A 25,844-nucleotide genomic window follows, 5' to 3' on the forward strand; every position below is an offset into this window, starting at 1 on the left:
CCCATGTTCATCACTGCATTATATACAATAGCAAAAAGATGAAAACAATGTTAAGTGTCCATTAATGAATGAATGGGTAAGCAAACTGTGGTATATATATATATGATGAAATACTATGCAAAAATGAAGAATAACTATGAATTTGTGAAACATCACACAGTGAATCTGGAGGACATTATGCTGAGTGAAATAAGTCAATCATGAAAGGACAAATATTGTGTGAAATCACTATTATGAAAAGTCACACAGAAAGAAACATTCTTTGATGGCTACCAGGGATGGGGGTGGTGGAGGGAAAATCATTAACTAGATAGTGCAAAAGCGTTAATTATGGTGAAGAGAAAGGCAATATACAGTTTGGGGGAAGTTGGCACAATGTGATCAAAGCAAAGGAAGACACTGAGAGGTATGCAAGAATAAAGGACAACTACAGTAAATGCTATAACATATATACTCCTGCAACAATGATAATAACAAATAGTAATTTGTGAATAGATAGATAAGTATTTATGTATGCTAAATACTGTGTATAAATAGATGAGAGAAGTCACGCAGGGGTACACCTGCATACATATGTAGGTATGGTTGTGGATATTTCTACATACAAATTTGTAAATGCTGTATGTATACTTGTTTATATATTAGAGCACATGGGGCATAGTTACAGAAACTACTTAGACACTGGCCTAGAACTACTGGACTTGAAGGCTAAGGACCATAGTCTTGCGGGACATCTGGGTCAATTGGCAAAACAAGTTTATAAACATAATGTTCTACATTACTAGTCTGGTGAGTAGTGTTTGGGGTCTTAAAAGCTTGCCGGTGGCCATCAAAGAAACAACTATTGTTCTCTTCCTGGTTGGAGCAAAGGAGAATGAAGAAAACTGAAGACTCAAGGAAGCAATTAGAACCAATGAACCACAGTCTCCTCTATAACCTGAGACCAGAAGAATTAGATGGTGCCTGACTACCACTCTGACCAGGACCACAACAGAAATACCCCCCATTAGAAAGGGTAAAAAAAAGTAGAACAAAATTCAAATTCAAAGAAGACCAGACTCAGTGGTGTCAAAGAGACTGGAGGAACACCCAAGACTATTGTCCTAAGACAACCTTCTAACTTGAAACTGAAGACACTCCTGGAGGCCGCCTTTTAGCCAATTAATAATTGGGCCTATAAAATAAACAGTAGCACCCGGGAAGAATGTGCTCCTCAGAACAATCAACTATACTAGACCAAAAGGGCAGCATTTCCCAAAACCAAAGATGAGAAGGCAAAAAGGGACAGGGAAATTGGAGGAATGGAAACGGGCACCAAGGGGAAAAAAGGGGAGAGTGCTGACACATCACAGGGATTGCAACCAATGTCACAGAACAATTTGTGAATTAATTATTGATTGGAAAATTAATTTGCTATGTAGACTTTCATCTAAAGAACAATAAAATGTTTTTAAAAAAATTAGTGGAGAAGTGGCTCTGCAAATGACTGAGGGTTCTGCCAACTTTGCCAGGGCTTATGACCTGCAGAAATAATGAAGACTGGGAAAATTAAGAGAAACAATCTCTGCAGACAAGGCAGCTAAACGAGCTGCTTCTCAAATTTCTCTTGTCCTTACGATGAGTAAGGAAAAAAAATTCCCAAATTTGTTTATTAATTTATCTAATTTTCCTGAATTAACTTTAGAAAAACTTTTAAAACATCAATAATTAAGTCAAACAGAAGAAATTGGAACATGGAAAAAAGCTAAACTATTTACCAAGAAAATTATAAAAATCAGAAGAAAAATAATTTTGTTATCTCCTGTTCTTCAAAATACCTAAGCCAATTTAAACATATATAATGAATCAAGATTAACCAATTCTTTCTTAGTAATGAGCCTCTGAGACCCACACTGCTCCACAGAAGGTTTTAAAAAGCCCCTCCCAACCAAGTGAAAACCTTTTTAAGACAAAATAAAATAAATAGTATAGATATTAATAAAGTCTAAAATAAGAAAAATGCTGTCTTAATACAGCTACTGGAATTGAGTGGATCACCAACATAACCTCATAGACAAGTCTAAACTGACTGAGAAAATATAAGAAATAGTAAAGATTTAAATAGAAATATAGAATGAATTTACTTAAATGAATTTACTTCAGTGTAATCATGCTTTGTAATACATAGGCTTAAATTAATTTCTAAAAATTTTAAATAACTTACTGATAGCAAGTTGAGTTAAAAGACATTCATTATAATTAAAGTTTATAGGCTCTTACTTTTTTTGCCACACAGAAAAGATATATATACATATATATATATTTAGGTCTGGTAATGAGTGTTCATTTTTACCACTTAAAAGGTTGTACTATAAGAGATATGTAACAAACAAGAAATTTGAAAGGTTTATTAAAGGAAATTTCAAAGTTTTTATTTACTACAACTAGAAGTGTAATAGGTTAATACATGAGAATTTTGAAAAGCTTTAACTTCAAATAGCAAAGAATTAAATTTTTCTGTTAAAATAACAAAATTTTCTTTAATTACTAGGTTAAAGAGTTAATTTTTTTCCCTGTACAATGTACTTCAAAGGCAAATGTTTGGCAAAATAAATCTCTGATCTAAAAAGGTATGATATATATTAAAATCCTAACAAAATTTACTTAATTTTAGTAGTCTTGTTTCCTTAGTTTACTGTCTATTGCCTTCACCTATAATATAAAAGGAAAACCTGGTGGCGTAGTGGTTAAGAGCTACTGCTCTTAACCAAAAGGTCAGCAGTTCAAATCCACCAGGCACTCCTTGGACAACCTATGAGGCAATTCTATTCTGTCATATAGCGTTGCTATAAGTGGGAATCGAATTGACAGGAACGGGTTTAGTTTTTTTTTTCATAATATAAAAAGCTTTCTTTTTTTTTGTCTGTATAATTTGCCTAGGAGGCAAAAGTTCTGTGTTTCTGAGTTTATGTTAACTTTTATACCCTTGACTAAAGAACTAAATCTCTTGGCTCTAGAAAAGCTAAAGCTTTTACGTTTAAGATCTTTGGTAAAATAACTTAAGTATTGTTTCTTGATGACCTATGATAAACTCCTAACAACTTTGAAACTTCATGAAAAGACACAAAAAATTTTTTTCTACTTTATAAAGAGAAAAGTGCTCAAAAAGATTTATTTAATATATAAAACATACTGTCAAATCAGGAGAAGTGCCAAATTTTCTTTAATACTTATATGTCAGTAATGTATACCTAATATTAGGCAACAGGCACATAATATTATGTCATAATTTCACTATTTCAATTGCTAACTCAATCACAGCTTTATTTCCTTTAAATCTAGCATCACCAGGCAGCTAACAGATAACATGAGGAAATGCTCACAATCATTAGCCATTGGAGAAATGAAAATCAAAACTATAATGAGATACCATCTCAACCCAACAATGCTGGCATTAATCCAAAAAACACAATAATAAATGTTGGAGAGGTTGTGGAGAGACTGGAACATTTATACACTGTTGATGGGAATGTAAAATGGTACAACTACTTTGGGAAAATCAATTCACCACTTCCTTAAAAAGCTAGAAATAGAACTACCATGCGATCTAGCAATCTCACTCCTTGGAATATATCCTAGAGAAATAAGAGCCTTTACATGAACAGATATATGCACACCCATGTTCACTGCAGCACTGTTTACAATAGCAAAAAGATGGGAACAACCAAGGTGCCCATGAACGGATGAATGGATAAACAAATTATGGTATATTTACACAATGGACTACTACACAACGATAAAGAACAATGATGAATCTGTGAAACATCTCATAACATGGAGGAATTTGGAAGGCATTATGCTGAGTGAAATTAGTCAGTTGCAAAGGGACAAATATTATATGAGACCACTATTATAAGAACTCAAGAAAAGGTTTAAACACAGAAAAAACATTCTTTGGTGGTACAAGGGTGCAGAGGAAGAGAGGGGTAGTCACTAATTAGCTAGTAGACAAGAATTATTTTAGGTGAAGGGAAGGACAACACACAATACAGAGGAAGTCAGCATAACTGGACTAATCCAAAAGCTAAGATGTTTCCTGAATATGACCAAACACTTCGAGGGACAGGTTAGCAGGGGCAGGGGTCTGGGACCATGGTTTCACGGGACACCTAGGCCAACTGGCATAACAAAATGTATTAAGAAAACATTCTGCATCCCACTTTGGCGAGTGGCGTCTGGGGTCTTAAAAGCTAGCAATCAGCCATCTAAGATGCATCAATTGGTCACAACCCACCTGGAGCAAAGGAGAATGAAGAACACCAGGGGCACAAGGAAAATATGAGCCCAAGAGACAGAAAAGGCCGCATAAACCAGAGACTCCATCAGCCTGAGACCAGGAAAACTAGATGGTGCCCAGCTACCATGAATGGTTCCTCTGACAGGGAGCACAACAGAGAATCCCTGATGGAGCAGGAGAAAAGTGGGATGCAGACCTCAAATTCACATAAAAAGACCAGACTTAATGGTATGGTGGGACCCCAGAGGTCATCGCCTCCAGACTGTTAGCCCAAAACTAAAACCATTCTTGAAGCCAATTCTTCAGACAAAGATTAGACTGTATTATAAGACATAAAAGAATACTGGTGAGGAGTGTGCTTCTTAGCTCAAATAGACACATGAGACTATGTGGGCAGCTCCTGTCTGGAGGTGAAATGAGAAGGCAGAGGGGGACAGGAGCTGGTTGAATGGACACGGGAAATACTAGGTGGAGAGAGGGAATGTGCAGTCACATTGTAGGAAGAGGAACTAGGGTCACAAAACAATGTGTTTTTAAGTTTTTGTATGAGAAACTGACTTGAATTGTAAACTTTCACTTAAAGCAAAATAAAAATAAAATAAAATCTAGCATCACCAAGGCCAATGATTTTAAGTAGAGAATTCACATCATTTACCCATAGATTTTTTTCCTTGGAAACTCTATGGGGCAGTTCTACTCTGTCCTATAGGGTCACTATGAGTCAGAATCAACTCAATGGCAACGAGTTTGGTTTTTTTTTTTTTAATTCAGATATTTAGAGACTTGATAATCTTAGTATATTCTTAGTATATCCTGGTTATTTCATATTATTCTCAAAATTATTATATATCTAAAGCTCTTTAAAAATAAGATGAATCAGACTTCTGGCCAACATGGCACCATAGACAGAAGCACCACGTTGTCTCTCCACAGCAAAGACTGGAAAAACTAAGTAAAACAGAGACAAATGTCACTCCTGGAACCTGAAGTGTCCAATGACGAGATAAAGAATTCAGCCAAGTACCAAATGGAATAAGAAGCTGACGGAGGACAGAGAATGAGGAGAGATAGGTGCTGAAGGCCCCATCAGCTAACGTAGCACGGATCTGCCATCTTGGACTCCTGTTGGTGATCGCCAGACAGGGAGCACGGGAAAGCAGCTTCGCGGAACTCCCAGCAGGAAACAGAGCACCCGGTAACCAGTGATACACGCTTTCCCACCCCGCTTCTCTCCCTGCTGGTCTACCTCCAAGCTTCCTGGCTGGCTGCAGTGGCTCGGCCAGCTAGGAAGTGCAGCATCTATGCTGCTTGGATTCACCCCACCTGCCCATGTTGGAGATCAGCAGACGGGGAATACTGGAAAGCAGCTTCATGATGTTCCCAGCAGGAGACAGAGCACCTGGTAATGAGCGATCTGTATGCTTTCCTAACCCGCCCTTTCCCCCTCCCCACCCTTGGCCTCCTCTGCTTCCTGCCACCCACAGTCTTTTGGCCAGGAAGCAACTGCTTTGGCCTCAGGCTGCTCGGATTTGCCCTGCCCACAGTGGCCAGGCCCCTGAGCTGGTGTTGGTTCTTTCCATCTCTTTTGGTTTCTTCTATGACTCCTACCACCTCCCTCTCCTTTCTCTGCAATACCTGGCTCCATGTGCCATCTTTACTTCTTGAAAGGCTGTGAAGCCATGCTCATCTGGGGAACCACTCCCCTGGCCCACAACACCATATTGGTAGGATCCCTGGGATTTTTTTTCCCCTTGTTTTGTTTTGTTTACTTTTTCTTCTCACAGCTTGGGAACCTCTTCTAGCCAGGCTGCACTACATAGCTTAGGAGACACTCCCCCAAACTGCACAGCCTCGTAGGTGGGGTCCCTGGGGGCATTTCTTTCTTTTTTTTTTTCTTTTCTCTCTCTTTTTCCCTTTCTGTCTTTCTCCATTTCTCATCTCTCTGCACTTATCTTCTTTTCCTGTCTCCTGAATACCTGGTGCTGTATAACATCTATACCCCCTCTAGCCAGGCTATAGTGCACAGCCTGGGAGCCCCTTACCCACTCTTAGTAGCCCCACTGGTGGGACTCTAGGACTCCTGGGGGCTTTTTTTTTCTTTTCCAAATTTTTACCTAGTTATCTTTTCTTTCTTTTTCCCTTTTTTCTTTCTTTCTTTCTTTTTGATTTTCTCAATTTCTCCGTTTCTCATCTATCCATTCCAACAGCAAGCTCCCTTATCAGTCTTTTTGTTTGTTTGTTTATTTGCTTGTTTGTTTTTGGCTCCTCTTTCTCTCTTCTCTCTCTCTTCTTTCCTGAACCCCTATTAGCTCCACACATCACAACTTCCCCCCTCTTTCCTGCCTACCTGCACCACGCACTGAATATCACACCCCTGAGCAGCACATGCACAGCCTACTGGAACCTGCCCAGCACTGATTCCTGGCCTGCCCTGTTGGCCCTAGTACATGGGACAAACAATCTGTCCCAGCCCTTCTCCTTCAGCTGGACCTGCCCTGCTGCACCACAGTGGAATGACTGACCCTGCCCATTGGACAAGGAGGTGAAATGTACCGTGACAAGCAAACAACAAAGAATACACAGCCTGCCTGCTCAGACATAACCAAATAAAACAAAAAATCGGGATGAAACAAACAAATCTACAATCACAAAATGAAGAAAATAACTACTGAATGTCCCAAAGACAGCAGACAATATCAAAACATTAAAAAAAAAAAAAAAAAAAGGACAGGATGGTTCCAGTAGGTGTCCAAAATAAAATACCGGATGATTTTCCAGCAGAAGAAAGGGCACTGGAACTAACTGATAGGGAATTCAGATTTCTAATATTCAGAGCAATCCATGAGTTGAAGCAAAAAGCAGAAAAAATGAGGAAAAAATAGAAAAATTTATGGAAAAGGCAGACAAATTCATGGAAAATACAGACCAAAAAATGGAACAATTCAGGAAAATAATACAGGAACAAAATGCCAGAATAAATTCACAACTAGAAATCATTCAAAAACACCAATTAGAAATCCAAAAGATAAACAAGAAGACTTCAGAAATGGACAGTGTCATAGAAGGGCTGAGGAGCAGGTTTGAAATGATAGAAGACAGGATCAGTGAAATTGAAGACAAATACTTGGATACAAATCTGTTTGAGGAAAAATCAGAAAAAAGAACAAAGAAAAATGAAGAAACACTGAGAATTATGTGGGATACAACTGAAAATAAAATTTTCGAGTGATCAGAGTTCCAGAACAGGGAGAGAAAATGGAAAAACAGAGAGGATTATTGAAGAATTGCTGACAGAAAACTTCCCTAATGTAACGAATGATGAAAAGCTGACCATCCAAGAAGCTCAATGAACTCCATATAGGATAGACCGCAAAAGAAAAACACTAAGGCATATCATAATCACACTCGCTAAAATCAAAGATAAAGAAAAACATCTTGCGAGCAGCTCAAGAAAAACAAAAAGTCACATACAGAGGAGAAACAATAAGACTAAGCTCTGATTATTTGGCAGAAACCACACAGGCAAGAAGGCAATGGGATGACATATCCAAAATTGCAAGATTATTAAAGGAAGCCCTTCAGTCTAAGAACAAACAACATCAGACCACAGCCTGAATCCAGGATGCAAGATTGTACCAGCCAGATACCAACCTAGGAAATTAACTCTCAAGGACCACCCAAAACCAAAACAGTTGCAACAGGGAACCAGAGAGGATAATCTGTAAATGACAAAAATGTCAGAGCAATGAAAGAGGGAATGAACAGTATCAGTATAGAACTTTCTAATGGAGAGCAAGGCAAGACGATACCAAGTAATAATAAAAAAAAAAAATAATAGACTGGTTCAAACCTAGGAAGGTAAGGGTAAATTTCAAGGTAATCACAAAGAAAGTTAACAAACCTACTCATCAAAATAAAGAAGAAAAGCATAAAGTCTCAATAAAAACAAAATCTACAAAAACAAAAGAAATGAAAAAGAAAACCACAAACAAAAGGAACTCGGCGCAGGACAGTAAAAGGAACAAAGAAAATGTCAGCACCACAAAAAAACAGCCGTACAAAATGACAGCAATAAACTCACACCTATCAATAATTACACTGAATGTAAATGGCCTAAATGCACCCGTAAAGAGACACAGAGTGACAGAATGGATTAAAAAAAACCAGGATCCATCAATATGCCATCTACAAGAGACACACCTTAGAAACAAAGACGTAAATTTATTAAAAATCAAAGGATGGAAAAAATATATCAAGCAGATAGCTACCAAAAAAAAGCAGGAGTGGCAATACTAATCTCAGATAAGATAGACTTTCAAACAAATTCCACCACAAAAGACAAAGAAGGGCACTATATAATGATTAAAGGGATGATCCATCATGAAGACTTAACCATAATAAACATCTGTGCACCCAGTGACAGGGCTCCAAAATACATAAAACAAACTCTAACAGCACTGAAAACAGAAATCGACAGTTCCACAATAATAGTAGGAGACTTCAACACACCACTCTCAGTAAGGGACAGAACATCTAGAAAGAAACTCAACAAAGATACAGAAGAGCTAAAGAGCACAATCAGGCAACTGGATCTCATAGATATATATAGAACACTCCACCCAACAGCAGCAAAGTACACATTCTTTTCCAATGCGCATGGAACGTTCTCCATAATAGACCACATCTTAGGCCACAGAGCAACCCTCAGCAAAATCCAAACGCTGAGATAATACAAAGAATCTTCTCTGACTACAGTGCGTTCAAAGTAGAAATTAACAACAGGAAGAGTAAGGAAAAAAAATCAATTACATGGAAACTGAATAATACCCTGCTCCACTGGAAACCCTGGTGGTGTAGTGGTTAAGTGCTACGGCTGCAAATCAAAGGGTTGGCAGTTCAAATCTGCCAAGTGCTCCTTGGAAACTCTATGGGGCAGTTCTACTCTGTCCTATAGGGTCGCTGTGAGTTCGGATCGACTCGACAGCACTGGCTTGGACTGGCTAAAAACCAATGAGTAATAGAAGAAATCAAAGATGGAATAAAAAATTTCCTAAATCAAATGAGAATGAAAACACATCATACTAAAATCTTTGGGACACAGCAAAGGCAGTCCTCAGAGGTCAATTTATAGCACTAGATGCACACATCAAAAAAGAAGAAAAAAACAAAATTGAAACATTAGTTATACAACTTGAACAAATAGAGAACAGCAAAAGAAGCCCACAACCAGCAGAAGAAAGGAAATAATAAAGATCAGAGCAGAAATAAATTAAATAGAGAATAGAAAAAAAAAAAAAAAAGAATCAACAAAACCAAAAGATGGCTCTTTGAAAGGATCAACAAAATCAACAAACCACTGGCCAAATTCACAAAAGAAAAACAGGAGAGAACACAAATAAACCAAATAAGGAATGAAATGGAAGATATTACAAGAGGCCCAACTCAAATAAGAAGGATCATAACAGAATATTATGAAAAACTATACAACAAATTTGAAAACCTAGAGGAAACAGACAAATTTCTAGAAACATACGACCCACTCAAACTAACACAAAATGATGTTGAAAATCTGAACAGACCCATAACAAGAGAAGAGATTGACAAGGTAATAAAAAAAACTCCCAACCAAAAAAAGCCCTGGACCAGATAGCTTCACTGGAGAATTCCACCAAACATTCAGAGAAGAGCTTACACCAGTACTACTCAAACTATTTCAGAACATAGAAAAGGAACTGATACTTCCGAATTCATTCTATGAAGCCAGCATAACCCTGATACCAAAACCAGGCAAAGACACCACAAAAAAAAGGAAATTACGGACCAATATCTCTCATGAATATAGATGCAAATATTCTCAACAAAATTCTAGCCAATAGAATTCACCATCATATCAAAAAAATATGGACAAAGTAGGATTCATACCAGGTATGCAAGGATGGTTCAACATTAGAAAATCAATCAATGTAATCCACCACATAAATAAAAGGAAAGACAAGAATCACATGATCATCTCAATCTATGCAGAAAAGGCAGTCAAAAAAGTCCAACACCCATTCCTGATAAAAACTCTCAATAAAATAGGTATAGAAAGGAAACTTCTCAACATAGTAAAGGGCATCTATGCAAAACCAATGGCCAACATCATTCTCAATGGAGAGAGGCTGAAAACATTCCCCTTGAGAACAGGAACAAGACAAGGATGCCCTTTATCACCACTCCTATTTAACATTGTGTCGGAAGTCTTAGCTAGAGCAATAAGGCAAGAAATAGAAATAAAGTGCATCAAAACTGGTAAGTAAGAAGTTAAACTGTCCCTATTTGCGGATGATATAATAGTATACTTGGACTCCACGAGAAAGCTACTAGAACTAATAGATTCAGCAGATTTGCAGGATACAAGATAAACATACAAAAATCAGTTGGATTCCTATATACCAATAAAGAGAACGATGAAAAGGAAATCAGGAAAACAATACCCTTTATAATAGCCCCTAAAACAACAAAATACTTGGGAATAAATCTAACCAGAGATGTAAAAGACCTATACAAAGAAAACTACAAAACACTATTGCAGGAAACCAAAAGAGATCTACATAAACAGAAAAACATACCATGCTCATGGATAGGTAGACTCAACATTGTGAAAATGGCAATTTTACCCAAAGAAACTTACAAATACAATGCAATACGAATACAAATACCAACAACATTCTTTAAAGAGATGGAAAAACTTATCATTACCTTTGTATGGAAAGGGACGAAACCCTGGATAAGTAAAGCACTACTGAAGAAGAAGAATAAAGTAGGAGAACTCACACTACCTGACCTCAGAACCTACTATAGAGCTATGGTAGTCAGAACAGCCTGGTACTGGTACAACGACAGATACATTGAGCAATGGAACAGAATTTAGAACCCAGATGTAAACCCATTCACCTATGGTCACCAGATCTTTGACAAGGGCCCGAAGTCCACCAAATAGGGAAAAGACAGTCTTTTTAACAAATGGTGCTGGCAAAACTGGAAGTCCATCTACAAAAAAAAATGAAACAGGACCCATACCTCACACCATATACAAAAACAAACTCAAAGTGGATCAAAGACCTAAATGTAAAGCCAAAAACCATGAAGTTCATAGAAGAAAAAATGGGATCTACACTAGAGGGCATAATACATGGCATTAACAGGATACAGATCACAACCAACAGCACACAAGCTCCAGAGGATAAGCTAGATAACTGGGATCTTCTAAAAATTAAACAGTTATGCTCATCAAAAGATTTACCAAAAGAGTAAAAAGAGAACCTACAGACTGGGGAAAAAAAATTGGCTATTACAAATCACAGGTCTAATCTCTAAAATCTACAAGAAAATACAACACCTCTACAACGAAAAGACAAATAACCCAATTAAAAAATGGGCAGAGGAAATGAACAGACACTTCACCAAAAAAGACATTCAAGCGGCCAACAGACACATGAGGAAATGCTCACGATGTCTACGCATCAGAGAAATGCAAACCAAAACCACAATGAGATACCATCTCACCCCAGCATTACTGGCACAAATCAATAAAACAGAAAATAACAAATGTTGGAGAGGCTGCGGGAAGATCGAAACTTATGCACTGCTGGTGGGAATGCAAACTGATAAAACCTTTTTTGGAAAAAGATATGACGCTTCCTTCGAAAGCTAGAAATAGAAATAGCATTTGATCTAGCAATCCCACTCCTAGGAATATATCCTAGAGAAATAAGAGTCGTCACACAAATAGATATATGTACACCCATGTTCACTTCAGCGTTGTTCACAATAGCAAAAAGTTGGAAACAGCCTAGATGCCCATCAACAGATGAATGGATAAACTGTAGTACATACACACGATGGAGTATTACGCAACGAAAAACAACAATGATGAATCTGTGAAGCATCTCATAACATGGATGAACCTGGAGGACCTTATGCTGAGTGAAATAAGTCAGTCACAAAAGGACAAATATTGTGTGAGACCACTACTGTAAAAACTCATGAAAAGGATTACATACAAAAAGAAACAATATTTGATGGTTGCGAGGGAAAGGAGGAGTGGGGATGGAAAAACACTTAATAGGCAATAGATAAGTGGTAACTTTGGTGAAGGGTAAGCCAGTACACAATACTGGGGATGCCAGCACAACCTGTACAAAACAAGGCCATGGTAGCTCCATAGACACATCCAAACTCCCTGAGGGTCTGAATTGTTGGACTGAGGGCTGTGGGAGCCATGGTCTCAGGGTACATCTAGCTCAATTAGCATAACAGAGTTTAAAAAGAATATGTTCTACATTCTACTTTGGGGAGTAGCATCTGGGGTCTTAAAAGCCTGTGAGGGGCCATCTAGGATTCTCCACTGGTCTCACCCCTTCGGGAGCGAGAAAGAATGAAGAAAACTAAAAACATAAGGGAAACATTAGTCCAAAGGATTAGTGGACCACATGTACCATGGCCTCCACCAGATAAGTCCAGTACAACTAGATGGTGCCTGGCTACCACCACTGACTGCCCTGACAGGGATCACAATACAGGGTCCCAGGCAGAGCTGGAGAAAAATGTAGAGCAAAATTCTAACTCAAAAAGAAAGGCCAGACTTGCTGGCCTGATAGAGACTGGAGAAACCCTGAGAGTGTGACCCCCAGACGCCCTTTCACCTCAGTAATGAGGCCACTCCTGAGGTTCACCCTTCAGCCAAAGATTGAACAGTCCCATGGAACAAAACAAGACTAAAGGGGTGCACCATCCCTAGGGCAATGACTGGAAGGTAGGAGGGAATAGGACAGCTGGTAATAGGGAACCCAGGGGTGAGAAGGGAGAGTGTTGACATGCCATGAGGTTGTTAACCAATGTCATGCAACAACGTGTGTACTGTTTGATGAGAAACTAGTTTGTTCTGTAAACCTTTATTTAAAGTTCAATTTTAAAAAAAGATTAATCATTATATTAAAATTTTTTATCTAAAGTTCTTTTTATTGACTTTATTTGGCTTTACATTAGTTTTGTAATTAATTCTCATCAATCTTTCACTTTTAAAAGTTATTATTATAAGTTAGCCATAGACATTTTTAAGTTGTCATTTGTAGGTGAGATTTAGTAATTCACTAAAAACACTTGACCACCTTAAAGAAATAAATTAAAAAGTTTTAACATGGCCTAAAAAGCAATAGCAAAATAACTGGTAATGAGTTTTTATTTTAGGAGAGAAAAAGAAAGTAGTTTGTCTTAAAGTAAAATGTCTGGTTTTGCCACAATATAAAAGATAAAGAAAGCTAAACTTAAGGGTATATAACACATTGTAGAAGGCTTGAGAGAAAGTGAATTTTATTTGCCTCAGTTTGTAATACCTGGAAATAAATTTAAAAAGAAACAGTAAAATGTTAAGAGAATGAATAAGAGAGAACCAGAAAGACAAAAGTAAAGTTTAAAATAAAACAAAGAGCCATGTACATCGCTAAAGGACCAGATAATTAAAGGAAAATCTGTATAAGTTTTTTTAAAGTCTGTGTACGTTAAAAAAAAAGTCTGTGTAAGTAAAAAAAAAAAAGTGTATATAAGAAAGCTCTGTATAAATAAAAAAGATAATTTCTAACTAAAATAGGAATTAAAGAAAGTTAAAATAAAGAATTTTTAAAAGAGCTGTAAAAATAAATAAGATCATATTCAGAAGGAAGTAGAGTGGACTACAAATCTAAAGATAATTTAAAAATAAAAGATTTAATAATACATGAAAATCAAGATGCATGTTCTGCCTCAGGAAATAAAAGAAATGTCTAAGATATAAACTTAAAAGCTAATGAGGTTAACTTTGCTACAGCAGCTTCAAATTATTTATGACATTAAACTCCAAATGACCATGAATACTGTAATTACTAAAGTCAAAACAACAGTCATGAAGAAAAAATATATTTAAAATATTTTAATACATTGTCCCATTTCTGTTATACCAAAATATAGACATATTTTAAGAATTCTCTGATACTTATACATCTTTAGAGAAACATGTTCATACATTACAGACTGTGGGTGCTGAATTATTCTATTAGCAGCCCCTTTTATATAAATTTCTACAGCTTAACACCTTGGTCAAACAGAAACTGGAAAACATTTTCAAATGTCCTCTTGGTCAAAAGGCAGACATCTGAAATAGAAAACTGATCCCAAGATCACAGAACAAACTCCTAAAGCCTGTTAAAATTTTTAGACTTGCTTTATACTTTTTTTATATACTATTATTAGCTGTGCTTTATTATTGTAGAAGTTCATTCATAATAAAAAAATGTTTGTGTTATACTTCTCTCCTTAGTCATTCCTTCTAATAAAAATACATTTGTTAAGCTAGCCCAATCAGTAATTAATGCCAGCCATTTAACTAAATATTAGATCTGTCATCCCCAACCCCAATCTAGGCATAAAATCCATATACCTATTCCTGTTTTAAACTACAGCCTCATTCCCAATGCTGTCATTAATCCCAGCCTCACCTTCAAACGAGCCATACGTGTAAGACTTTGGCATCCCCCTAGATTATTGACTCAGCCTCAGGTACCATGTTTTAATTTAACCTTAATCAGCTAATACCTCTTGACAAGACATTTTTTTTTTAATTCACCAAAAGACTGCCAGACTCATTCAATACTGCCTATGCCTGATTAGACATTTTTAGCTGGTTGCCTAATAGTATTGGTTCTTGGCTATATTCAATATTACAAACTAGATTAATTATTTTAATTGTTATATTAATTGTTGTAGGACTAGTTAAATGTTTTATAAAGTATGTATCAAGTGCTTGTACTCACCATACAATGCCACTTGCTTTGCAGAAGATCATGTACTTAAAAAAAAACAAAACTGCTATTCCTTAAAAAAGTTGTTCTAGTTCAGTTCTTCACCTTGGTTAGAGGTTCTCTCTGTCAAATATTCTTACTTATTTGGCCCTGCTCTTACACACTCTTTCCTAAAAAGATTACAGAAGTAGAGGCCCAGTTATGCCATGGCAAAGACAAAAACAGATTGTGCCCAGCTACTTTTCATAGATAGTGTCTAGGGTTTTAAAGTGTATCTCCAAAATAGACAGCCATCTAAAAGACATAACAATAAATAAATAAATAAGTCCATTCAGAAGAAGACACTCATAACAGTGATCACTGAATTTCAATACAAATTCTTGATCAAAAGGGGGAATTATGGAAGAGCCACCAAAATCTAGTGTTTGGCATAGGAGAGACTTCTGCCCAGGGTACAAGCCAAACTCCATTTTGCATTATGCTAGCGGGCCTGAAAAATAAGAGGCATTTGCACTGAACTCACAGAAACGGGTTAATCTATACTTACTCAGGGAGGATGGGGAGGAGGGGAGGTAGAAATGCAGCTGCTCTTAGAAAGAATATTTTTGCACAAGCTGTCCCTATCCTTGAAAGATAAGTAAAGCCATTTTCACGAAAAGCTTGCTAAGGCAAGCTCCAGGACAGGACATCTACAACTTAACTAATGCATGACTTACAGTTACTAAGTATAACTAATAGTTACTGTTTCCCTAAACTTTTATATAGAAGCCCTTTTCATTTTCTATACTTTAAAACAACTTATAATTTTACAAATTATACTGCAATTATAACATCCTCCAATAAATCTCTTTACTTCTATTTTTTAGCAAAATACTAGTTCTTATTCTTTGACATTTGGAAATACAAGCAGTCCCCGAGTTATGAACAGCCGACTTACCAACCAACTCATAAAGCCTATCAGGAAAAAACTGACTCGGTGTTCAGGCGCCCAGACTCCCACAACAGGCTACTTTTCTCCTGCATGTGTAGGTGCCACAGCCTATCCTTGGGCAGCCCTGGCAGCAGGTGAGCCCCTGCGATATGGTGTACCCAGCCAAGGCCTGCAGCAGAGAGCAGAGACCCCACATGCACCCGCCTCTCTCTGAGCTTAGAAAGGGCTGGCCCCACTGTCTGCATGCCCCAAGCCCTACTGCTCCGCTCTGTATGGTGGGCCTGTAGATGGTGATGGTCAGATGGCGGGGACTCAGGTGCCTCGCTCTACATGTTCTCTGAGAAGAACCAGTCAGTGTGCCTCACTTGGCATGTGGCCAGGCCTCTGTGGCGCCCCTTACCCGGTTCTATCCTACCTCAACCTATCAGGGCCATCACAGCACCTCTCTGGACTTGTTTCCCGTACTTTACACAAGTGAGACTTCACTACTGCAGGGTTCTTGACTTCTTGGTGGCTGGAAGGAGCAGGGGGGCAGTCTTAGATTCCTGACCTCTGTATATCCACTTGGTTTCTGGGTGCGCGTGGAGAACTTCGGACTTGGGTTTCCCTAACCGTCCTCTTCCCAACCCTTGGGCCCTGAATTCACTCTTCGCACATCCTGAGCAGCACTTTCTTCCTCTTAAGAGGGAGATTCCTCATAGCTGGTGCATGGGGTTGACAGGTCTGGTGAGAAGGTGATGGGGGAATGATTCATCTGGCCTCAGGGCCATCCTATCTGCACCCCCAACCCTCCCTGCTTCTGCTGAGGAAGGTTCAAATCTCAGTAGAAATGCAGCCTAGTGGTACAAGGTAGATTTTTTAGTTCAGAATCTACAATAAAGCATCTAATTGGTCTCAAAGATTTTACAGAACATAATCTGAGTATTTTGGGTAACGTTTGCCCTGTAGTTATCTCTTCAACTGCAGAGAAGGTATATAGGATGGTTGGTAATAACATACAGGGCATTACTTTGCAACACACATCAAAGCATTATTATTATTACAGTATTATTATGGTAAAGATGTTTGAGTGTATTGGGAAGTGTTTCTTTAATGTTTTTTATGCATAGGAAGGTACACTATATACTAAGACAAACATTTGACTGACATTAGATACAAACCTAACTGTTCTGACTTAAGTTGAATTCTACTTAAAGACAGATTTAGGAATGAAAATTGTTTGTAATCCAGGGACTTCCTGTAGTCTTTGAAGATGTTATCAGTCAAATTAACATGAGGTCATATCAGAGTAGGGTGGGTCCTGATCCATTCTAAGTGACCCCTTATGAAAGAGGAGAGACAGAGACAGACAGATGAAAGACTGTCATGTAAAAACGAATCTACGTGTGAAGGAACACCTGAGGCTACCAGAAGCTGAGAGAGACAAGAAATGATCTTCTGCTAAAGCCTTCAGAGAGAACATGGCCCTAAGCTACCAACACCATGAATCAGACTTCTAGTTTCCAGAATTGTGAAACAATAAATTTTTGTTCTTATAAGCCACCCACTATGTGGTATTTTGTTACGGCAGCTCTAGGCAACAAATAAAAGTGGAAATCGCTGGTTCCTTTTTCTATGCTTAATGTTCATTCTGTCACTAGAATGGGTCATTTAAGTGTGACCCAATCCATGCTACTTATCCTCGTAGGAACCTGTTATTTTTTCTCTGCCCTTCCCCACTCTGCTCCCTGCCAAGAAGCCTGACTGCCACATGTTGCATTGCCCTCCAGCTATCAGTTGAGTTTAGCCAACGAGAAGTACCTGCAAAAGATGGCAGGGCTGGGGGAGAGAATACTGAGGCATGTTTTCTGGCAATGCCTGTGTCCACTTGGACTATAGCTCCTGTCGGGTGGTCCGTCATCCACAGTTCAAGTTCTCACTGGTGTCTGCAAACACCATTTCCATCTCTTGCCCCTTCAGGACCCTTCCTACTATTATTAGTATTTGGGAGCCTTAACATGTTTGTTGGTTCCCTTAACCCTGTTCTCACCTCTGTAAATAACCCTCCCTCTACAGGCTCTTGAACAACCTGAGCTGGATTCTGGCTCCTGTCCGGCTCTGATGCAAAATCCATAAGAAGGGTATAGCACTCAGAGGAGGTGCTGGGGGCCTGGGCTTCCTAATAAGGTTTGGGGAAGATAGAAAAGGTCCCTTCCAGTCACTCCATCTGCCTGGAAGAGGAATCACCCCTGGCCCCTAACACATAGTAGGTGCTTGAAACACCTACTATGTGTTAGGGGCCAGGGGTGATTCCTCTTAGGAAACCCTGGTTGCATAGTGGTTAAGTGCTACGGCTGCTAACCAAAAGGTTAGCAGTTCAAATCTGCCATGCGCTCCTTGGAAACTCTACGGGGCAGTCCTACTCTGTCCTATAGGGTCGCTATGAGTCGGAATCGACTCGACAGCAGTGGGTTTGTTTTTTTTTGGTTATATATATATATATATATACACTTTTTTTTAAAACCAGGGAAATAGGAAGAGAAGAGGACAGGAAATGAGCCCTGTTGGCACAGTGGTTAAAGCACTGGGCTGCAAGCTGAAAGGTCCCACGAGTGGAACCCACCAGCCACTTCGGAGGAAAAAAACGTAGCAGTCTGCTTACCTTAAGATTTATAGCCTTGGAAACCCTATGGACAGTTCTACCCTGTCCTATAGGGTCACTATGAGTTGCAATGGGAGGACAGGAAGGAGGGTTCCGGAAAAGAGGGAAGGAGGCTAGTCAGTCACTGGGGTGAAGTTGTTTTCAAGTCAGTACAGGGAACAGGAGGCATTAGGGGGGTAAGAAGGGTGGGGTAGGGATAGCCTTACACCTGATAATAATCCCACTGTCCCCCATCCCAGACTCATTGGGTCCTTGGTGAGCAGAGGGCAGAGAAGGGACAAAGCCTCCATATGGGCTCTCTCTTCCCTTGGGTTTAAATTTAACTTACCCTTGTAACGTTCCTGAGGAAGGCTAAGGACATTCTTGACCCTTCCCTCCCCACCTCCCACGGTGGTCATTTTTTCCTTCCTCACTCTGGGATTCTGAACCTGGCGTCTGAGTGGAGGCCCACCTCCCTCCCCCGAATCGCCCGCACAACCCCAAACTGCCCCAGGGTTCAGCTCAGCGGCGGAGGCTGTGGGTTTCCAGAAGAAGCCCGCCGCTTGCTTCGGTGACTTGGGCTTCCGCTGCCGCCCCAGAGAGCTGGCCTTTGATTCCCACATCCTCAGCCTCCCCGGACGAGCTCCGCCCTTAGCGTAGTAGCATCCTGTGTACCACAGCCCCGGGAGAGAGGCTTGGAGGCTGCCCGCCCCCACCCCGCGAGCCTGGTGCTTCTCTCTCTCTGTGCTTGTTTCTCTGCTCCCATCTGTGCATTTCTGTTTCCGCGCCTCCCCAAGCTGATTGCTCCATCGTCAGGTCCCTATGTCTGTGTCTCCCTCTGTGCCTCATACACCAGGAGGCGAATCTGGCTCTCCTGGTTTTGCTTGCCTCCTTTCCTCTTCTCATTTTTCATCTTTCCCCTCTCCAGCTGCCACTAAGCTCTAGTTCCTCCTTCTGTAAGCAGGCATCTTGGCCTCTGGCAGGAATGCAGGCTTTTGACAAGCTTTGATCGTGATGCCCTGGTCAAGAACTCCACTGCTAACCAAAAAATGGACAGTTTGAATCCATCTGTCGCTCCTTTGAAATTCTGCGGGGCAGTTCTACTCTGTCCTGTAGGGTCCTGTACGTTGACTATGAGTTGGAATTGACTGGAAGGCAACTGGTTTTTTGTTTTTTGATCTAAAGGGAGCTTTCCATCTGCAAAACAGAGGGGACCCCAGTGCATGGCCTGGAGACAAGGGTGAAAGCAAGAGGTGGAAAGACATGGGTGGACAAAGGGAAAAGGACAGATTCCCCGAGATACACACAGAGGTCCCAAGGGAGGATGAGAAGGAAGAAGGGAGGGAAAGACTCGGATAAACTCATTAGAGCAACAGCTACACTTCACACTACGCACAATCACACACAAAGCTCTGAGAAGTACAAAAAGGAGCAAAACGAAGAAATTTTGAGAGGCAACACACATGCACAGAGCAAAACAGAGACAAAGAGAGACCAAGAAAGAGAAAAGACCAGAATGGCAACACACAGCCACACACACTGGGAGCCCTTGAAGTTCCTGCCACCCTCACCCCCGGCCCCTGGGGATGGGATGAGGATTGAGGTTGAGAAGAGGAAGAGGGCGCAGCCCCACCACAGTGACAGTCTGTGGTCCCACAGGCACTTTTATCTTCTTCCCGTAGCTCCCACCAGCCCCCTCAAGCCCAGCCACACACACGCACACACACACACTCACCCTTTGTCTACTGCTTACTGGCTTCGTATGAACTTCCTAGACACCGTGGTCTTCCTAGAGACCATGACCCCTCTAAGGAGACTCTTGTGGTTCAGTGGCTACAACCTCCACCATCCTCTCTTTTGCATCAGACGCCCACGTGGGGGGAGCTGTGCCCTCCCCACTTCCCCTATCCCCTGAAAAGCACAGAACAGAGTTCAACCTTACAGCCTTAAAAACCAGGACGACAACTACCCCTTCCCAGCACTATGGTACCTGCCCCATCTCCCTCATCACCGTTATTTCATTCAACAAACATTTATTGAGTGTCAAAATGTGCAAGACCCTTGGTCTATCCAAATCCCCTCAGCGCCACCTCACCATTACGGCCAGGGTCAGAGCCTAGCACTGCTTCCAGGCCTCTGCCAAGAACTAACTGGGGGGGAATTTTTTTTTCTAGGTGAAAACAAACACAACCAAACTCTTGTCAATTCAACAATTTCTACATGTATAATTCAGTGACATTGATTACATACTTCGTGTCGTGCAACCATTATCACTATTCTTTTCCGAATTATTCCACCACCATTAAAATAAACTCTGCTCCCTACACAAAAACTGGTGGGTAGCTTTTATTAAGAGGTGGAACTCTTCTACATAAGTACCCCAAATTGAAAGAGTGGAATCATCTCCTGAGTATCTCTAACTCTGCCCTCTGGGAGCTCTGTCGTTTGAGGTTAAGAGGGCGGCCATTTTGCATGAGTCTACAGAATCTCACACAGAAATTATTTGTCAAAAGTGAAATATCAATGATCTTCCCCCATAAGATTTTACTCTCGGCCTGTGCCTCTAAAAATTGGCCCCACAAGGACAGGACATTCGGGAAGTGCTATCCCACCTAGAGTGAGATCCTTGAATTAGCAAGAATAGGGACTTTCTATTTAGAGGTATCAGGCTCCTCCAGGAGGCCCCTCTCCCAGAGTAGACTATGAAGGGAAGGCAGAGGACACCTGGGAACAGCAGGGCTCCAAGGCCACGGAAATCTCAGGACAGGCAAAAGGGCTGGGGGTGAAGATGGGAGGCTGGAGTTCTATACAGCATCAGTCTTGAGGGACATGGAGTCCTGCTTCCCCCCTACACACCACCAAGCCCAGGGAGGGTCTGCAAATCCTTTTCAAATTCCAACGGCCCCCTCTTCCAGAGCAGTCTGAGTCATCTAAAACTAATTCTCCTAGAATCAATTTGTCTAAAGACATATTTACCTAAAAAGACGTACCTATCCCTTTTATGGCATTTCGTGTGCAAGGGCTCGGTTTCAACCCTTTTTGAGCAATTTAGCTTTCCCATTTCTTCAATCATTTTCAAGCTAATTAAAGCGTAAGTGCCTTTAGACAATATGTATAAAAATCCTAAAAATGCCCAAAAGTAGACAAAAACTTAAAAACACATAACAGAGATCATTGAAAGAGACTACGCCGATTCTGGGGCTTACGAATGCCACAAGGATGATAAATATGACTTTTGGTGTGAAGTTTTGGTGGTTCTGTCATTGGAGAATTGACTTTGGGAGAATTGCCTTGAGAAGTTTTAGACTAGGTTCTCCTCTTTTTCTCGCTTTTGCCTTTTTTGCTCCTCTTTTCTGTTCATTTCTTTTTCATAGGCCACCTCTCTCCTTAATATTTATTTATTCTTCCTATTTCTTTCCCAGCCCCTTCTTCCCTCTTTTTCTCCTTATTTCTCATCTCCCATTCTTTATCTCCTCCACTGCCCTACAGCTAGTTGCCTTCCCCTGCCTTTCTCAGCCCGGGACAGTCTCAAGGGCCTCATTTCTACTCTCCCTTGAATTCCACTCAGCTCTCCTCCGGGAGGACCTGCAGCTTTGGACAATGAGTTGTGCGCTGTGAGGGATGCAGAGAGGGGTCCCTGCCCTCTTGAAGCTCGCATTTCTGGTGGGAGGCTACTACATGACCCATCCTGAGAGAAATCAGATAATGGTCAGAGCTGTGGGCAGAGAACTGGGAATCCAGCATATTTTGGTGCATCTGTGCCACATTCTCCTCCCCTTCCCAGCCCTGAGGAAAAAAATGAAACTGGGTCTATCCATCTTACCTCTGGGTCTGTGTCTTCCTTCTGTGCTTCTTGCACAAGTGTATCTGTGAAAGGGTTTGAAGCCCAGTGGAGAGAGGGCTTCGTTACCTCTGGAGAGACTGTGCTCAAATGAAGAGAAACAGGAAGCTGGGTAGTGAAGTAACTACACCCCAGGCTTGGGCCGGCCCCACACGTCACCCTCTGGGGCTGGGGTCCCCACCCCCTGGCTTTTGGGGGAGATGTGAAAGTGAAAATGCCAAAGTCAAGGGAAAAATTTCAGTAGGGCCAGGCTACAGCCCAGAGCGTCTCTGCCACTGTTGGGTGACAAGAAAAAGATTGTGGCAATGATAGTGCCATCTGGCCTGGTCTTCAGGGAAAGTAGTGGGAGGCAGGTCGGGGAGTATATGAGAGCAGTTGTGTTGAGCCCCAAAATAGCTCCCTGATCTAGGGCTCCAAGGGCAATTTTCCAGTGAATGCCTCCAGGGCCACCTGCACCACAGGCCTTATAGATGAACTTGGGTAGCAGTAAGGGCCTGGACTGGGAATAGGAGGATACCTGGAATGCCCAGAGTCATCATGGACACACTTTTTTCCTCTGGACCTCAGTCTCTGGTAAACTCTCAGATGTTTGCCTCTCGTCCAGACCTCTCATGAGCTCTAAACATTCGTATCAGCTGCCCATTGGACATCTCCACTTGGATATTCATCAGACATAGCAAACCCAACTAAACATCCCAAACTAAACTTACCATCCAGCACTCCACTACTCTTCAAACCTACTTCTGCTTCAAGTTTTCCACTCAGGGAGGGCTTCATCTACTATGTTGAACAAGCCAAATAAATTGGGTATAATCCTTGACTCCTTTATCCAACCCTTACCGTGCATTTATGTACTAGTGCCTGTGGACTAAGGTCCCTGGGTGGTGCAAATGGTCTGTGCTTGTCTACTAACCTAAAGGTTGAGGGTTAGAGCCTACCCAGGGGTGCCATAGAAGCAAGACCTGGCAATCTGCTTCTATAAAGATACCAGTGAAGAAAACGCTATGGAGCAGTTCTACCTGTAACACATGGAACAGAATTGACTCGACAGCAACAGGTTTTTGTTTTGTTTTGGTGGACCTTATCTTCTAAATAGCTCTGAAATCTATCCAGGTTACTCTGCCCCACTGCCACCATTCCAATCCAAGGTGCCACCATCATCCTTTGCCTGGACTACAGCTCCTGCCTCCTCACTGGTCCCCTAGACTCTCCAATTCTGCCTTCCTCCAACCCATCGTTCTCACAGTAGCCTGAGTGACCTTTTAAAAATGTGTGACCTTGTCATTTCTCTGCTAAAACCCTTCATAACTGACACATTGCTGCCAGAATGTAAATTGACACAACCTCTATGGCAGCCATTTGGCTATATATGTAAAAATATGATATGCACATATCTTTGACCCTGTGACCTGATGAAGGTGGGTTTCGCCCTCCAGTCAATTGAGAAACACTAGGCCTTTGAGGAGGAGAAAGTGACCTTTACCGTAAGCTGGTCAAGCAAGGAGCTCAGAGACTAAGTCTCAAACCAAGTTCCTCATGGTTGGAAATTCTAGGGTAGTTAATGGAATTGGAATTGTGAAATTATACATAACTCATCAAGCTTCTTAGGCTAGGTGGGCAATTCCAGAAACTAATTAACATATGTGGGGGTGCTGTGTCATGGTGGCTAGGGGGGTGTGTTTTTCAGGGTGTGGTACATGAAGTTCATCTAAGGACAGGTTTTCGGCTTATTGGGCATGCCCAACTGGAAGGGGAGAGGTGAAGTGGCCTTGGGCTGCTACACAGGATGGCTTATTGGGAGCTAGTTGACCACAGACCAGGAGTGTGATGGATGGAGGGGGAGTGGTCTAACCTTTTTGGTTACAATGCCAGCATTCCTAGATCCAGGAATTCGCGTTACAGATGTTCTTTTCCATGTGCGAAATGTCATATCAACAAGTACTTTCATTGCAGCATTGTTCATAGTGACAATAGATTAGAAACAACCTAATCAAGAGGGGACTGTTGTTGTTTTTAGGTGTTGTCAAGCTAATTTTTACTCATAGCCACTCCATGGGACAGAGTAAAACTGTCCCATAGGGTTTTCTAGGCTGTAATCTTTATGGAAGCAGATCCCCAGGTCTTTCTCCCTGGAGCTGCTGGGTGGGTTTTAATAGCCAGCTTTTCAGTTAACAGCCAAACACTTAATCGTTGCCCCACCAGGGCTTCTTAAGAGGAGACTAGCTAACAGTGGTGGTGACACTGTCAGAGTGAGTGCCACCAAAATGACTCCACAGTCTGTCAGTGGCTGTGGGCAGGCCAGCGCTGCCAGAGGAGGGGCCACGAAGGCAGTAGAATCAGTAGGGTTGGTGCCACCAGTTATCCAGTGAGGTAACTTGCCATTCTTCACCGCCCCCATCCTCATCCCTCCTCCTCCCTACCAGTCATCTGGACACCCCCCACTGGGCAGAGAGGAGCGTCTCCGCTTTGGCCAGTGAAAGAGAGGAGGAGCTGGGGGAGCCCTGGGAGGCAGGGCTGGGGCAGCTGGACTGGGCAATGCAGCTCTTGGCCCTGTGTGGGGGGTTGAGCAGGCTGGGCCACTCCACCCCACCCATGGGCGGGCAGGGTGACACCTTGAGTTGCCTTGCTGGGTGATACCAGCCCTAGTGACACCACAGCTAGTAAAATAAATTATGGTGGATCCATACCATAGAATATGATGCCCAAAATCCTTTGCTGTGGAGTTGATGTCCAATTATAGCAACCCTGTAGGACAGAGTAGAACTGCCCCATAGGGTTTCCAAGGAGCGGCGGGTGGATTCAAACTGCTGACCTTTCGATTTGCAGCCCAGCTCTTAATCACTGTGCCACCAGGGCTGTAATTATGATGCAGTCATTTTAAAATACGAAAAGCTCTTTTAATACTTATGTGGAATGATCTCCAAGAAAGATCATTAATGAAAAATATAAGTGCTTGCTCCCACGTGTTCAAAAAAAAATGCCAAACCGGGAAAATGCAGAACAGAATTTCAAATTCTCATGAATTCTTAACTTTCTGGAGCCATGGAGGGTGAAAATATTGCCCTAACATAATCCTTAAACCATAAACTGAAAATGTCCCTTAAAGTCATCTTGAAAGCAAGCAATTGTTTAGCTAAAGTGGTTAAAAAGCTCTGCCCTGAGCATTATGCTCTTTTAAGAACTGTCTATATGGGATCGAACTGACAACAACTCAAAAGATTAGGTAGGCATTTTAGGGGGCAGTGAGGTTTTTTTTTTAATGTGCTTTAGATGAAGGTTTATAGAACAAATGAGTTTCTCATTAAACAATTAATACACATATTATTTGGTGATATTGGTCGTCGACCCCATGTCATGTC

The 25,844-nt window shown here is 41.1% G+C and overlaps 1 protein-coding gene across 2 annotated transcripts in view; it reads right to left on the reverse strand.

Moving 5' to 3' along the window:
- The window catches only part of CD4 (CD4 molecule), a 48,524-nt gene extending 25,949 nt beyond the window's left edge, over nucleotides 1–22,575 (reverse strand). For both annotated transcript variants that reach the window (XM_064284690.1, XM_064284689.1), the window contains exon 1: nucleotides 22,468–22,575. The gene's annotated coding sequence lies outside the window, so the exon portion shown is untranslated. The remainder of the gene's footprint in view (nucleotides 1–22,467) is intronic.
- Between the last annotated feature and the right edge of the window lie 3,269 nt (nucleotides 22,576–25,844).

This window comes from Loxodonta africana, chromosome 4 (assembly GCF_030014295.1).
Source record: "Loxodonta africana isolate mLoxAfr1 chromosome 4, mLoxAfr1.hap2, whole genome shotgun sequence".
In the NCBI taxonomy this organism is placed as follows: Eukaryota; Metazoa; Chordata; class Mammalia; order Proboscidea; family Elephantidae; genus Loxodonta; species Loxodonta africana.